The sequence below is a fragment of the Rosa chinensis genome, chromosome 6 (assembly GCF_002994745.2).
Source record: "Rosa chinensis cultivar Old Blush chromosome 6, RchiOBHm-V2, whole genome shotgun sequence".
In the NCBI taxonomy this organism is placed as follows: Eukaryota; Viridiplantae; Streptophyta; class Magnoliopsida; order Rosales; family Rosaceae; genus Rosa; species Rosa chinensis.
Genome location: NC_037093.1, coordinates 12,282,106 through 12,293,281, shown reverse-complemented (window position 1 = coordinate 12,293,281; position 11,176 = coordinate 12,282,106). Strand labels below are relative to the sequence as shown.

General features: G+C 40.1%; 1 long non-coding RNA gene and 1 other non-coding gene across 2 annotated transcripts; one reads left to right on the top strand and one right to left on the bottom strand.

The window, feature by feature from the left end:
• Positions 1 to 1,928: 1,928 nt before the first annotated feature.
• TRNAR-ACG lies at positions 1,929 to 2,001 on the bottom strand. The gene has a single exon. It is a non-coding gene; the product is annotated as a tRNA-Arg (tRNA).
• A 6,653-nt stretch (positions 2,002 to 8,654) lies between these two features.
• Positions 8,655 to 9,294, top strand: LOC112169368. The gene is made up of 3 exons (XR_002924635.2): positions 8,655 to 8,731; positions 9,013 to 9,099; positions 9,257 to 9,294. It is a non-coding gene; the product is annotated as an uncharacterized LOC112169368 (long non-coding RNA).
• The last annotated feature ends 1,882 nt before the right edge of the window (positions 9,295 to 11,176 follow it).

Here is an 11,176-nt window from a genome sequence, read left to right as displayed (position 1 = left end):
AGAAGAGAGAGAGGAGAGGAAAAGTGAGAGAACGAGAGATAAACAATAAAAAAAAGAAAAGACAGTTTCATTTGGGTCTGTCAAATTTGACAGATTGAAACCAAATTGTCATCCACGGTGGCAATGATACATGGGTTGGAGGGTAATCTCCTATGTCATTTATAGCTGTTAGGCTTCCAGGTGGCAAATGACCAATCTATTGGAGATGGTCTAATACATTGATCAAGTTTAGGTTCTCTGACTTCTCTCCAATAGAGTGGTGGTAATTATGTTTTGGCTGGAATTTTTTTTCTTTTGAAGGGAAGGTAGGGGAAAATACCCCTAGCCTAAATATTATTATTGATAGTAGAAATAAAATGCATCGGAGGGGACATATAACTTGGATTCCGAGTTACAATAGAAGCATTACGAATATCCTCATAGAGAACATCCTGAATAATAACAGGACTCTCATCTAGCCAATATTCATCAACATACAAAAAACTAGCAAGGTGTTATAACCTATTGGCCACACCATTTGCTTCACGATAAATGTGACGCAATTGTATAGAACTGAAAAAATTAAAGTACGACTTAAAATCCTCCACAATGCGCCCAATATCTGATAGATCATCACTTGTACGTGTAATTGCCGTTACAAGCACCGAACAATCACACTCTAGTTCAATGTCATCCCATCCTTGGTGTATAGCAATAAGAAGGCCCACCCTTATCGCCTCTGCCTCCATATGCAGGGCCGAGGAAACACGATCAAAGGGTCGAGCCAAAGCAGCCAAACAAACTCCCAGCTCGTTACGACTTACGAGCCACTACACCAATGCCTGCCTCACCTGTATCACTCTGGAAAGCCCCATCAACACTTATTTTCAGCCTCCCACTAGGTGGGAACCACCACTGGACCCGTGGCCTCGTCTCTTTGATACGAGCAGTACCGTGAATAGATTGGTACTCCTCCAACCAACGAACAAACCAACACAGCGAACTCCACGAATTAAAGCTGCCAGCCTTCCAAATAATATTGTTACGATCATTCCAAACAGCCCATAATAATACAAAAAGTAGAAGCCCCTCGGCTTCGGTTTGAGAGTATCCATGCCATCATGGCCATAATCCAATCAGCAATTGAACGAGCTGGGTGTTCAGAGGAACGCAATGCCAACGGACAGCTCAACCATAAGGGAGCCACCTCCTTGCAGTTCTTGAACAAGTGCAACTCATCCTCCATGTGCTTGTGACTGAATACACACTGCAGATCCAACAATAATGGAACACGCTTAACAAGATTCTGCCGTGTTGGGACTATGCCACGCATAAGCCTCCAAATGAAACTCCTCACTTTCGGTGGAACATTGGACTTCCACACACTCTTTCAGTACTTTCGGTGCAACATTGGAACATTGGCTGGAAAATTTGGTGATACCTGATGTGAGATTTTATTATCAAAATGTAACTTTCAATAAGGAAATTGTAAAAAAATAGGAATTATATTATCAAAATGATACCTGATGTGCTGTTGACCCTAGAAGAGGAAGGACCCCAGAACTGTCTTCTTCCTTAAGAACAATCCTTGCTTTCACACCTGATAATTCGGTAGGAAATTGTTGTACTGTTGTTGTCCAAGTTAACACAGTCAAGTATAATCCATTGCTTTTAGTCAATTATGACAAAAACCAAAATTGTGTTAAAAAACAAAAACAGAATGGTTAAAAGATGGAAAATTTTATGATACCTGACGTAAGATTTTATTATTGGGAGTGAACAGTCCTTACTTTCACACCTGAATTGTCCAAGTAGTATTTAACACAGTCAAGTACAATCCAAGGCAAGTCAATTATAATCCATTGCTTTTAGTCAATTATGACAAAAACCAAAATTGTGCTAAAAAACAAAAACAGAATGGTTAAAAAAAAATGAAAAGACAGCCGTCACGACTCCACTGGGGATCGAACCCAGAATCTCTGGTTTCGTAGACCAGCGCCTTATCCATTGGGCCATGGAGTCACTTTGGAAGACACGGCGAAGAAAATCTTTATAAGATGCTTAATTCAATGTTGGTGGACAAAGTTGATATTGAATTTAACTCGTTAAATCGATTTTGAGCTGTGGTATGCTCCGCTCTAAAGCTTGTGATGGACCGCTACAAGTCACAGAGCGGAAGAGATTAAGATTTTCTTGCTTCTTGTAAGGACATGCCACGTGAATGTAATCCCGTTGTGCACGAGATTGCTCGATATGCTTTACATGTCAACGGTGCATGTGTTTGGTTAGAGGTAGGCCGCTGATGGTTTCACGAGTGGATTGCAAATGCCCACTCGTAACTAACCATCGTGTTTAATGGACAAACCTCTCACATACGATGCATGTGGTGAGTCAGGTATTGAAGAGAAAGTAGAGTGGGAGAAAAATGTGTTGTGTTAAGTATAGAGTCATAAAAACAATCCAAGCAAACCCAAACTCAAACTCGGAAAAAAAAAAAAAAAAAAAAAAAAAAGATTATTAGACTGATATTAAATCAGAGCTAAATTCTATATTAATGTTTGATTCGGCTCTACTAATCATGCACTTGTTCAGTAAATTTTCTGCTCAACTGTTATTGGAACTGAGGCCTCATTTGGTTCATTAGAGCATGGAAAAATAAATTTCTTACTAATTTCCCCACCAATGTTTGGGAACGCTAGAAAAGTAATTGAAAAATGTATTTTACTTTCATTTCCAATGTGTGATTTGTGCATGAATAGGAAGGAAGATATGTAACATAAATTTTTCAATTCGATCTATCCTTATTATCAAAACATAAACAATTCAAGATTCAAAATTTTTTTATATAAAATTGGTAAAAATAACCTTTAAAATGATTTTTAGAGTAGGAAATTAATGTGCAATTAATGCAGGAAAAATATGAGGGAAAATAATTTTTTTTTCTTTGAAAGGGGGATGATGTGACTGCCCTCAAGCCTTGATTAATGAAACTGCAAAATACATGAGAGGACATAGAGCCTGAACCCCATAGAGTAATAAGCATATAGAGAACATTCTAAAATAATACCAAAAGTTTCTACAAATCTACATATTCTAACTTGCACCAACTAGCAACGAGTGCACAAGTGGCTACTCCATTTGTTTTAACAAAGCGGTGACATAATGGAAAGATAACTCTGTCACGAAGAAGCATCATTACAAATAGCACAACTTTCATATTATGTTGCCGCATGGAAATAAATCCGTCAACTCCATTTCATCTCACCACTAGGAGGTTGCATCCATTCGATCAAGTAAACGGTTAGCCGCCTCACTAGGCCAAATAAGAAACATAAAGTGTGCAATCTAGGACAGAGCCCACTTTGCCCTACCAAAAAATAATACAGACTTATTACCGGCATAGAGTCACGTCTAACTAAAGGTAAAAACAATAAAACATAAAAGTAAATAAGTTTGGGCCAAAAGCCAAAACCCAAGCCCAAAAGTCTGTTGAATATTCTAGACATGTGACTTTTAGGTTCTCCCATAAAGATAATAATTGTCTCTATACATTCCTATGCAAGTTTCTTGGGAGATTCATGCAGTTGGAAGGTTCATGAAGGAGTCAACAATTGCAAGTGGGTTAATGATGGTGGAGCATGATTGAAGTCTGTTGAATATTCTAAACATGTGACTTTTAGGTTTTCTCATAAAGATAATAATTGTCTATATACATTCCTATGCCAGAGATTCATGCAGTTGGAAGGTTCGTGAAGGAATCAATAATTGCAAGTGGGTTGATGATGGTGGTGCATGAATGAGCATTTAATGAAGTCATCTAAAAGTTTCCTCCTTCGTCAATATAATGAGAGGTCATTTGCTCATTCTAGTGATCCAATCTCATCCAAGTTAAGAGTGTAGTAGTTGTTAGGTAGCAAAACAAATGTGAGAGAGTTTCCTTCAAGTAGTGTTCTTGAAGTTGTGTATCTCTTATACCCATCTATTATTTCATAGTAGAATCTGGTGTTCCCTTTCCTTTACTCTTTTATTTCTTTACATATTTATCCTTTCGTGGTTGGAGTCGTTACTTCCATTCTATTACTTTTTCCAACATAGTCATCAAATCTGTCACGCCCTTAATTTTTAACACAAATAAAAATCAATATACAATCCTATAATAATATATGCGTGATCGTTCAGCCATCAATACAAAATATCTGGAAACTTTTTCCTTTTTAAACCAAGTACATATTGATGCCCTGAACCCACTATGTCAATATTGACCCGCTCCACAGAGTCATATATTACAAAAGCTTAAGAATTAAATTGTCAACAACAAAACAAAACGTAAATGCTCATCAGAGTTAACTACACAACGGAAGTCTTTATCAACGGTAAAGACTTCCGTTGATGCCCTGAACCCACTATGTCAATATTGACCCGCTCCACAGAGTCATATGTTACAAAAGCTTAAGAATTAAATTGTCAACAACAAAACAAAACGTAAATGCTCATCAGAGTTAACTATACAACGGAAGTCTTTATCAACAGTAAAGTCACAAAAATGGCTTCCTACAATAGAGTTGCAAAGGCGCTACCTCAGCTTCAGCCATGATTATCCTAACCTGCAGGATTAACCCATACACTATTGAATAGTGCACGGGTTGTCACACAACAAACCCTGTAAGCTTGTGAAAGCTCGTATGAGTAACTCAAAACCACCACTAAACAACTCACCCAAAGTTTAAGGAAAACAACTCACACCTTGATTCCTTACACCAACTAAAGAAAGCAACTCACGCCTTGTTTTCTTTAAATTCACGAAATATGGAAAGCAACTCACACCTTAATTTCCTATTCAAACCACGAAATAAGGAAAGCAACTCACACCTTGATTTCCTATTCAAATCACAAAATAAGGAAATCAACTCACACATTAATTTCCTATAAATCATATAGAAGGAAGCAACTCACCTAAAGCTTAAGGAAAACAACTCACGCCTTGATTTCCTATTCAAACCATGAAATAAGGAAAGCAACTCACACCTTGTTCCTTAAAACACAAATTCATGAGTTAGATATAACCTCGCACCGTTGCCCCATGAATTACACTAGCAGACAGACTAGAGCTCTAACTGAATCGTAACTTGTCACTCGGCCAAGGTTCAATCTTATGATATACTGCCAAAAGTCAACTTGTGACATCAAATCCTCAGGCCTCTCAGTCCCTCGGAGTAAAATATTAAAGGAGTCGCAGTGGACTCAAAATGTTACACAAATCTCAATGCTTTTCAAAACAATAGAAATCGTCATTTCACAACCATTTGTTTTCCGAAAAGCCATAACTCAAAATAATAAAAAGCATCATTCATGCATATTGTTTTCATTTTCAACGAAACCTATATTTCACGTAAATATATATATACGTAGTCATCCGCTCAGGAATGTCTATTAATACCAACTATAGTTTGCAGTTAAATAAATAACTCCCAAAATGATATAGGTAATTGCATTCATAAATGAACCTTGTGAGATTACTCACCTTGAAATTCCCGTTGTGTCTTCACACCACTAGACTACTTACAAAACGCACTCTGTCAAGCACCTAAGGAAAGTACAGCCTTGATTCAGTCAATGGAACACAAGGAATAATGTTCGAAACCCTAAATTGAACTAAAATTCCCAAAGTGATGCCAATTGAGGCGAAACCACATCCAAGACCACCCAATGTCTCCCGAATACTTCTACGATCGATATGTCAAGATCACAAGTCGATCAGAAGCTCAAATCCTCACGGATCGAATCATCAAACGGTCCAAAACCGTAAAAATCACAATATATTCATATGATCTCCAAAAATTGCATATTATATATCGAAATGCTTGTATCGATGAATAAAAGATATATAATACCATAAACTATCCCTTACATGGCCAGAAGGCAGCCAAAAAGCCACTACAGTCGGCGGTGCAACCACCCTAACCACCACAGGCCAAAACTCAAAACTAGATTAATCCAACCGTCCAAAATGTCAAGAACATCAAATAGATCAACTTTAATACCTGAGATTCAAGCTAACTCGGTTTAGATCGCTGCTTATCGCCATCACAAGCCGCTGTGAACTGTTCACCTTGGGTTGATCCTATTCCGACGTGAATCGATCCAAACAAACACCACAGATCGATCAGGGAGGCTTCTACGAACTCAACCCAGAAAACTAGAAGCCGTGATGTCGCAGGAGTAAGGATTTTCGGTCGGGTTCGAATACCTTAATCTGTGCTGCAAGAACCGCCTTGCAGAGCCGCCGTGGAGGAGAATCGCCCTTAGAGGCCACCATAGGGAGGAGCGGAATAAGGAGGCGAACAAGCTGTCCAAGTTTCAAGGTCAGAGACCGTCGGAGCTCGCGGGAAAAGCCGGGTTGGATCGTCCGGATCCGGGTTGGGTCAATCAAAAAACAAGAGAGAGAACGGAGAATTTTCAGAGTTTCCAGAAATGGGAATGTGAAAATGAAAATAGTAAATTTCCGAAAATGGAAACTCCTATTTATAGAACTTTCCCAAAACTTCAAATGCTCATAACTTTCACATACGAACTCCGATTTTCGCGTTCCACATGTCAACGAACTTGTATCGATGCACTCTACAACTTTCGTGAAGGAAGTTTTTGGAGAATCTCAACATATCAAAAGTCAACCTTGAACCCCCCCTAAATCCACACTTTTCGAATAAAAATTCATCTGAAACACTTCCGCTCCGTTCACGAGCCACAAAATAGTCAAATAACCATAAATTAGATTCCGGAAAATCCTCGAAAAATAAATACGAATTTTTGGGGCATCACAAAGTCCAAATCGGAATTGCATTATGCCGATATCTCTACGCCTCCGTCTCGCATGAGGAGATTCCGACCATCCCATCTTTGGCAGCAAGCCTACCGCCTCCTACTTGGCACCGAGTAGTTGCTGATCATTCCTCCACCCCTCTATCATCCCCATCGTGCCGGCAAGAAGCGCTACACCTCTCAACCACCCTCTTCCTCCGCGTGACTCCAAACATCCCAAACCAAATCCAAACCCTCTGATTAGATCTGAGTAAATCAGAGCCTAAACTCGCCGCCACCCCTAAACCACCTGGCAGCCTTACCTCTCACCATCCACGCTTCGATCTTGGCGAGAATGACACCAGCCACACTCGCCTACCTCCTAATCAACGCCGCCTTTCCCCGCCAAGATCTCTATGCGATCTTGACACCAGATCCACCACCACGCAACCTGCAATCCGACTGGGCCTACTCCAGAACCGCTTGACAATAGACACAAGGTCCACTTTGGCTTGTCCGACACTGAAAGTGCTCTCTAACCTAGACATGCTTGGTCATTCCCTGACAAAGTGATGTCATGTCCGTATCTTTATAACCATATTCATGTGTTTGGGATAGTTAGAATTGACACCTTTGAAAAGTTCTATATTCTTATAGTGTGGGAGGACCTACTTTCCCCCCTATTTTCTTTTCATGGAGGAAAATTGTTTTTCATTCTGCTAACCGAATCAGAATCTAAAGATGGAGAATTGCGTGAAATTTACATAAATTCTAACTATTTTATTATTATCAACCATGCAATTGGAATAATTGAACATAACTAAGAAGAGAATTGACCGAGTAGTTTGGTTCGACTCGTTTTCCCGCCAAAATGCAAAAATTGAAGGTATTTAAATGAGAGCCCCCCCAAAGTCCAAATCGGAATTGCATTATGCCGATATCTCTACGCCTCCGTCTCGCATGAGGAGATTCCGACCATCCCATCTTTGGCAGCAAGCCTACCGCCTCCTACTTGGCACCGAGTAGTTGCTGATCATTCCTCCACCCCTCTATCATCCCCATCGTGCCGGCAAGAAGCGCTACACCTCTCAACCACCCTCTTCCTCCGCGTGACTCCAAACATCCCAAACCAAATCCAAACCCTCTGATTAGATCTGAGTAAATCAGAGCCTAAACTCGCCGCCACCCCTAAACCACCTGGCAGCCTTACCTCTCACCATCCACGCTTCGATCTTGGCGAGAATGACACCAGCCACACTCGCCTACCTCCTAATCAACGCCGCCTTTCCCCGCCAAGATCTCTATGCGATCTTGACACCAGATCCACCACCACGCAACCTGCAATCCGACTGGGCCTACTCCAGAACCGCTTGACAATAGACACAAGGTCCACTTTGGCTTGTCCGACACTGAAAGTGCTCTCTAACCTAGACATGCTTGGTCATTCCCTGACAAAGTGATGTCATGTCCGTATCTTTATAACCATATTCATGTGTTTGGGATAGTTAGAATTGACACCTTTGAAAAGTTCTATATTCTTATAGTGTGGGAGGACCTACTTTCCCCCCTATTTTCTTTTCATGGAGGAAAATTGTTTTTCATTCTGCTAACCGAATCAGAATCTAAAGATGGAGAATTGCGTGAAATTTACATAAATTCTAACTATTTTATTATTATCAACCATGCAATTGGAATAATTGAACATAACTAAGAAGAGAATTGACCGAGTAGTTTGGTTCGACTCGTTTTCCCGCCAAAATGCAAAAATTGAAGGTATTTAAATGAGAGCCCCCCCCCCCCCCCCCCCCCCCCCCTCTTGTTTGTGAGAGTGTGAAGGACAAGTACTTAAGGAGAAGTCATCTCACTCTCCTGAAGAATTCGAGGATGGGGATGCTAATATGGGGCAGATAGTAGTGGACCCTCTGCTTGTTCGTTTCCTTCGACCACATCAAAGGTTTTCTCTAGATACTAAAGCTGATTATCATTTTGTTTTTCTTTTGGATGTTCTATTTTTTTTATTTTATAATAATTCACATGACTACATTCTATCATTGCTACGAGTATAACGTAACTTTTGTCAAACTGTACATCGATATTCTCCTTATAAAGCTCTATCAATTTGATGTTTTCAATGTCAATTATGTTGCTTAATGGGTCTATAAAATTTGGAATTTCTAATTTACCTTGTGCTTTCATGTGGTTGCTTTTAATTCATGAGATGAAGTTTTGATGCAGAGAAGGGGTTCAATTCATGTTTGATTGTGTTGCGGGCTTAAATAGTGCTGCAAATATACATGGATGTATTCTTGCAGATGATATGGGGTAGTCCATTCTCTCTCTCTCTCCCCTCCCTTCCCCTCCCCCCCCCCCCAAAAAAAAAAAAAAAAAAAAAGGGATTTATATCTATTTCTTTTATGTGTTTATGTCTGGTCTAGGGATCATGTCCTCAGGTTTGTTCTTAATCTTGATACTTTTGCAGGTTGGGAAAGACATTGCAGTCAATCACATTACTTTATAGTTTATACCCTTCTTTACCAAGGGTTTGATGGGAAATCAATGGTTAAAAAGGCCATTATAGTCACTCCCACCAGTCTTGTGAGCAATTGGGAGGCTGAGATAAAGAAGTGGGTCGGAGACAGAGTTTGCCTCATTGCTCTGTGTGAAAGTACCAGAGATGATGTTGTTTCTGGAATTGATCAGTTCACAAGTGCTCGCAGCCGTTTGCAGGTAAAATTTGTGTAATAGTCTGACATTTATCTTTAAGGGTTGCACTCACAATCTATCCACTTCAGGTTCTAATTGTTTCTTACGAAACATTCCGAATGCATTGTACAAAGTTTAGCCACAGTGAATCGTGTGACCTTCTCATATGTGATGAGGCTCACAGGCTAAAGAATGACCAAACGATACGAATAGGGTATGATGCCTAAAGTTTCTGTCTATCTGTCATTCATTATTATTACTATTTTGGGAAATTCCCCCCTGAAACCATACATGAATATTCTGTCAGGCATTGGCTGCTCTTTCATGCAAGCGGAGGATTTTGTTGTCAGGAACTCCAATGCAGGTAGGACTCAGTTTTGTATGATGTCTCATGATTCCAAGTTGTTACTCATTTCCCTCCATATACAACGCGCAGAATGACCTAGAAGAGTTCTTTGCCATGGTCAACTTCACTAATCCAGGAATCGTAGGTGATGCTGCACATTTTCGTCGCTACTATGAGGTGAGCTGATTGTCTTACATTTCTATAGAGCTGTTGTGACCCTTAAGGATGTTTCATATCAAGTTTATTGTTTCCTTTGTTATTAGTTTCTTTTGCTTTCTCTCTTTCTACTCCCTTTCAAAACAAAGCTAACTACGAATTTATTAAAATGAGTTATATGTGTTCAAGTAAACCCTAATTTGTGTTTGGCCCAAACTCTAGGTTACTTGATCTAGTGGTAATAGGGTTAAATTAGAAGGATCTAGATTCCTATTCAATGTAAGATTACTTTCCTTGTATGATTGAAATTATATGCATTGTAATCATCTATATAAAAAGACCCCTATTATCAATGAGAGTACACAGCGAATTTCTCTCAATTTCAGTTTATCTACAACACGTTATCAGCACGAGCCCTAACCCTAGTCCTAAAAACCAAAACTACCGCAAGCTCCTAGCCCTTGCTAGCCATGCCGTATGCTCCCCCTGCAGCCCTTGCGCACCCGTGTGCCGCCTACTGCCCCTGCAGCATTGCCGCACGCTTGCTGCTCCCTGCAGCACAGCAGCACGCTCGTTCCTGTGCATATCAGGCTGCTTGAACGCCCCGAAACATCTTGTTCGGGACCTCTGATCAAAAGCCTTTCTTCATCAAAGTTGTTCATCTATGTCTCTTATATCTGACCCCCAAATTTCAGCCATATTTGAGTCTTTTTGAGACCTGTACACCATTCGAGGTGGGAGCTGTTCAGTATGCTCGTTCCTGTGCATATCAGTCAGTTTGCAAGCCCCGAAACGTCTAGTTTAGGACTTCAGATAAAAATTATTCCTTCATAAAAATTGTTCACCTATGTCTCTTCTATTTGACCTCTAAATTTAAGCCCAATTGGAGTAGTTTTGAGACCTGTACACCAATCGGAGTGGGAGCTGTTCAGAAGCGAATCTGCTCCGAATTTCAACAAGTTTGATTCGCCTAGGACTGAAGCTCGTCTGCAATCCTACAACGAGGATCGAATACGCTCTGCAATCCTACAACGAGGATCAAATACGATTTGCAATCCTAAGAGGTATGGTTTACTAAAAGTTCCCGTTTTTATTCTTTTTCGCTTCTTTTTCTCGGGGACTTGCAACCTCCCTTCTTCTACCCCCCCCTTTCTTTATCATAGGGGAGACCTAATTAAGCCGAACTGTGGGGGT